General features: G+C 41.1%; 1 protein-coding gene across 2 annotated transcripts in view; it reads right to left on the bottom strand.

Annotated features, from left to right (window-relative positions):
- Nucleotides 1-4,374: 4,374 nt before the first annotated feature.
- The window catches only part of C19H5orf46 (chromosome 19 C5orf46 homolog), a 37,405-nt gene continuing 35,779 nt past the window's right edge, over nucleotides 4,375-6,000 (bottom strand). For both annotated transcript variants that reach the window (XM_058677770.1, XM_058677772.1), the window contains exon 4: nucleotides 4,375-4,491. The gene's annotated coding sequence lies outside the window, so the exon portion shown is untranslated. The remainder of the gene's footprint in view (nucleotides 4,492-6,000) is intronic.

The raw sequence follows: 6,000 nt of genomic DNA, 5'->3' as shown, positions 1-6,000 counted from the left end.
CTGTAGGAAGGCTCTTTATTTCTCAAACCTCAGTCTCCCCTCTCCGTCGTTCCAAATAGATGAGCAAATTTGGATTTCTAAAAACCCTCCGCTTTCTTTCTTTACTTTGACTCTTCCTTTCACATTCTTTTCTCCCTTTTCCTTCTTTTTAAGTCACCTACTCACAAAACTTCAGCAGGTGGACAGGGGACAGGATACAGATTGGGATGACTCATTTCCTTCACACTGCGCTCTGGAGCTGGAGGGTGCTTTCTCAGAAAGTTGGTTCATTTCTGCTGTAGCTCAGTTTACTCAACTGAAAACAGAAATACTGGAAGTATTTCACCCAAATGGCTTATTTCTTTTTCAAAAATACAGGAGAGAATTCTCCCTTGGGTCTCATGTTTCTGCCTTGTCTTCTAGATTGGGACCCTGATCCCTTCTGTTTCACACTGTTTCTCCTCAGAGATGTTTATGTAATGAACAGGTTTGGAAGATGAAACAATATCTCCTTTTGGTGAATAGAGTAAGTTTATTTATTGTCTCCTACAGTAGAAAATCTTCTAAAGCAAAACTCATGGGGGAGGAGTGATTACTGCCCTTTTAAAAAAGATTTGGCAGTTTTTGGGGCCCAGTGCGGTGGCCTGGTGGATAAAGTCCTCGCCTTGCACACACCAGGATCCCATATGGGCGCCGGTTCTAATCCTGACAGCCTTGCTTCCCATCCAGCTCCCTGCTTGTGGCCTGGGAAAGCAGTGCAGGATGGCCCAAGGCCTTGGGACCTTGTGCCCAACCTCCCTCCCCGCTGTGAGACCTGGAAGAAGCTCCTGGCTTCTGGCTTCGGATCGGCTCAGCACAGGCCTCTTGGGGAGTGAATCAGTGGACAAAAAAGTTTCGTCTCTGTCTCTCCTCCTTTCTGTATATCTGACTCTCCAATGAAAAAGTAAAATAAAATAAAATACTACTCCCCATTTCCTCTAAAATTATGAATGCCAGATAGTAATATTCATCCTTGTTCTATAAGAACAGTGGTCTTAGAAAATTACTTGAAAAAAAAAACGATACATGGATTGATTTCAAAAGTGTTGGAATAAAAATAAGTTTATTTTAAAATTTCGTTTTCTATGAAAATTTTCAATCATCTTTGTATATTTATGCCTCATGTGATATACATCTTGACCAAATAAATATTGTTTGCTCTGGGTGAAAAATATTAACTGTGGGAGTCCTGTCACCGCATCAGACTATTAGTCACATATAACGTGTTTACATTTTCTTTTCTTATGTCAATCTAGCCCCCTTCTTTACCCCACTGTGTACATACCTACACATGGATATCTTTGGGAATTCAGGCAAACATACTATGCATGACCTACTTCCCTTTGGCTCAAGTACCAATTATTCACCTGAACAAAGAATGATGACAAAAATCAAGAGAGCCAGTAAATGGGTGTTGATAACACTTGCTGGAATGGGGATGTTGGTTGGACATCTGTCGATTTTCACATCTTATACCCAAAGTTTACATAGTGAAAAAAGTAACAGGAACCAGAAAAGTGGAGTCCGTGTTATTTAGTCCAACATTTGAAGACCTCTTTGTACTTGGACTCCTACATCCAGATGAAAGACTCAAATGAAGCTCCTGACTCCTGGCTTCAATCTGGCCCAGCTCCAGCTACTGCCAACTATTTTGGGGAGTAAAGCAGCAGATGGAAGATCTTCCTCTTTCTGTCTTTCCTCTCTGTGTTGCTCTGATTTTCAAATAAGTAGATAATTTTTAAAGATAAAGTTTATTTTGGTGCAAAGAATTCTGAAATCCATGTATACTATTTTCATGAGATGTGGTTCCATGAACTTTGAAGATCCTTTGTGTGTGTGTGTATAACTGAATTCAATGACACTGTTGGAATACTGGCACAAAATTTTAGAAAGCTAGAATTACTAATTTAATGTTATTACTGGCAAGTTGTTTGGTGTTTTGAAAGTTCTCTACACTGGGCCCGGCAGTGTAGCCTAGCGGCTAAAGTCCTCGCTTTGAATGCCCCGGGATCCCATATGGGGGCCAGTTCTAATCCCGGCAGCTCCACTTCCCATCCAGCTCTCTGCTTGTGGCCTGGGAAACCAGTCAAGGACAGCCCAAAGCCTTGGGACCCTGCACCCGCGTGGGAGACCTAGAAGAGGTTCCAGGTTCCTGGCTTCGGATCAGCATAGCACTGGCCGTTGCGGTCACTTGGGGAGTGAATCATCAGACGGAAGATCTTCCTCTGTGTCTTTCCTCCTCTCTGTATATCCGACTTTGTAATAAAAATAAATAAATAAATAAATAAGAAAGTTCTCTGCTGATAAATGTATCACATATATATACATATATAAAATACATATATCACTGAGATATATGTATTACAAGTGTCTTGTGTGGCTTACATTTTATCTCTTAATATGCTGAAAAAATGCTAATTTTAATTGAGTCAAATTTAGCAGTATTTTATTTTACAGTTAGTGTCTTTACGTATCTCATTTACGAAAACTTTCCTGCCCCAGGATCATGAAGACGTTCTATGTAACTTCTCAATCTGTATAAATCATTGCAGACTAATTTCTGTGCATTATTTGATAGGTTTCAACATTCATTGTTTTTCCAACATGGACTTATGGACACTGTACTCATTTTCACTGATCAAAAACACCATTTATCCCATTTATTTGCAATGTAGTATCCCTCTTTTTAAAAAACCATTTGTCCTTATAGGTGTAAGTTTTGGGATCCTATTATCTTTAGTTTGTCCTTTACCAGGTACCTTATTGGATGTTTTAACCAATGTGATGCTCTCTTGGAATATACAATGCTTGCTTGCCCCTTCTTGCCTCTGTCTCCTCATGAATGGTGCAGTTTCCATTATTTTTATGCACCCTAGAGAGCTGCTTGCTCTCTCATGACGTCCTTTCTTTGCTATTACTTAATGTTTATTACCTTTGTAGAAAATCTTCCCCGACCTATCCTCTGACCACTGTGATCAGAGGTACTGATGGTACTCCAAGCGCACCAGGAGTTTGCCTGTTTATTTCTTGGTTTGTTCTTTACTGGTCCAAGAAGGTAGTAGAGATGACCATATCCCTGACTCAGTGAGGAACTGAGCTTAGATGGTCTTTGTTAACTGGCTGTTTGGCCACATCATCATCATAAAAAGTAGCCTTAGCAAATGTGACTGATATATTTTTTTAAGATTTGTTTTATTTTTATTGGAAAGTCAGATAAACAGGAAGGAAGAGAGACAGAAACGAAGATCTTCTGTCCAATGATTCACTCCCTAAGTGAACGCAATGGCCAGAGCTGCGCCGATCCGAAGCCAGGATCCAGGAAAACCCTCCAGGTCTCCCATGTGGGTGCAGAGTCCCAAGGCCTTGGGCCATCCTGCACTGCTTTCCCAGGCCACAAGCAGGGAGCTGGATGGGAAGCAGGGCTGCCAGGATTAGAACCGGCACCCATATGGGATTCTGGTGTGTGCAAGGCGAGGACTTTATCCACCAGGCCATCGCACCGGGCCCGTGAATTATATTTTTAACCACATGGTTTTATTTATTTATTTTTAAAGATTTATTTATTTATTTTATTACAAAGTCAGATATACAGAGAGGAGGAGAGACAGAGAGGAAGATCTTCTGTCTGATGATTCAATCCCCAAGTAACCGCAATGGTCGGTGCTATGCCAATCCTAAGCCGGGATCCAGGAACCTCTTCCAGGTCTCCCACACGGGTGCAGGGTCCCAAGGCTTTGGGCTGTCCTCGACTGCTTTCCCAGGCCACAAGCAGAGATCTGGATGGGAAGTGGAGCTGCCGGGATTAGAACTGGTGCCCATATGGGATCCTGGAGCATTCAAAGTGAGGACTTTAGCTGCTAGGCCACGCCGCCGGGCCCAACCACACAGTTTTAAGGCAGGATCAATACGAGCTGGCCATTTCAATATGCTTTTGCTGTGTTTGGAATGGTTCTCTACATTAACTACCTTTGTCATAGGAGTGGGCAGGATAAGAATCATCTGAATGTTCACTGTGATGTTTAAATCCCAACTATCTGCAGGTTTAAACACTTCGAAAGGCAAGAAACAGCAGCTCCTTTTACATATTTTTCATCCATTTCCTGGTCCTTGATCTCAGAATCAATAACTGTATTGTCTCTATTATCCTCATTCAAATATTTGTGAAAGATGACTATTGTGCATCCAAATCCCTTCTGTGAGTTAGCCCATTCTAACCATTACTTCTCATGGGATATTGCTTCAGTGTTCCTCCTTCAGAATGGTTCCATTTTGTCTAGGCCTTTTTAATTCCATCTGACAAATTTGGCTTTTTATTGAAACACACACACACACACACACACACACACACGGATTACCTTGTGTTGGTTCCCTCTCCGAATGCCCAAATGGCTGAAGTTGGGCCGAGTGTCTGCCGTGTGACTTTGAGCTAAACTTCACATTATAATTCAGTGTCTACAACCTTTCATCCAGCACCTGTGGGGCCAGAAATTTTGGAAATTCAGATTTTTATTTTATTTAGGAAAACCCAGCAGCATCTGGAGCAGCTCCTACTTCTCAAACACACCAGTGATTATTCAGCAAAATAAATCATTTAAGGACAGAGTTTTAAATATTCTCCACAAAATTTGTTCTCAGTGAGTTACAAAATAATAAACACTTGTGATTTTCAGATTTTTGTGGCATCTGGAATTCAGAGTCACACACTGTGGACCTGTCTCTGCTTCACGGAATGGTCACGAGGAATAAACAATGAAAATTCAAGTAAAGCTCATATGTCAGACCATGACACTAAAGTTTTAATAAATGGCTACTACTTCTAGTACTGGCAATATATTAATTCATGTTAAGTTAGAGTTAAGCAACCTTACCTTTTTCTTTCTTCATATTGGTATAATCTGTATTTTACACTTAATTTACAGGGAACTTCTGAAACTGCTGTGATACTAAATTTTCTTAAAGCGCAAGCCATTGATGTTGAAGACCCTCGGTGTTGGGTCCAAAAACAGACGTGTACAACTCCCTGCCACCTTTCCTTGTTGACAAATCCCAGAGTCTCACATTTACTTCTTCACTGTTCCCCCAGCATGGCAATGAACCCCTCCAGCAATTATTAACTAAATGTTCAAACAGCAGAGAAGGAAGCATGCCAACTGAGAAATGCAACTGTTTGCTGGGAGAAAACAAAACGTTGCTTTTGATGTGTGGAAACTAAAGAAGTCTACAGCTAAAGGTAGTGCCAGATACCTGGAGCTAAAAGATCAGCTCATAAATAACCACATTAAAATAAGGAAACCCAGGCCAGGTGTTGAAATCACCTGAGCAAGAGGAAGAATCTGTGAAGAAAATGGAAACAGTTGGAGAAGATTCTGGTTTCTGCTCTGCCATGCTCAGCGAAACTTGTTACATTTTATTAATGAAGTCATTCTCGCCAGTTCACAGTTCTTAGTCTTTCTCACATCTCAAATGCACTGCATGTCTCTAGACTCTTCTGGCTTCACTCTACTCAGAATATTTCCATTGACTGTCTTAATTATCATTTCAAACATACTTCACTGAACAACTCTGATCACCTTGGCAGTCAATCTTCCTTTCCCAAACTTTTCCAGTTCTCTTGACAGCATCCTCATTATTTCAGTCATCTTTGGCCATGACTTTTCCTAGGCCTTTGATCTAATCGGTCATGTTTTACCTACCAGTTGACCTGTTATCTGCATCTTCCTATTCCTTTTCCACAACTTGGTCCTCCACCTTGAATCTTCTCTGTGGTCCTGAGATGATCTCTCTGATAAGCTATAGGCTATGAATCGAAAGTCCCTACAGAGCTACACGACCTGGATTTGTGATTTGGTTCTACCACTCAGCCACACTGTGGCCTCTGTTCCGTTGTTCCCTGAGATAGTAACTGATTCAGGTTGAACCTACTCGCCAAATCTCAACTCTGATATCTTACTTATTTATTTATTTGAAAGGTAGGTTTGCAGA

Source organism: Ochotona princeps, chromosome 19 (genome assembly GCF_030435755.1).
Source record: "Ochotona princeps isolate mOchPri1 chromosome 19, mOchPri1.hap1, whole genome shotgun sequence".
Taxonomy (NCBI): Eukaryota; Metazoa; Chordata; class Mammalia; order Lagomorpha; family Ochotonidae; genus Ochotona; species Ochotona princeps.
The sequence above is the reverse complement of the archived record's forward strand: the minus strand, read 5'-3'. Positions and strand labels throughout refer to the sequence as shown.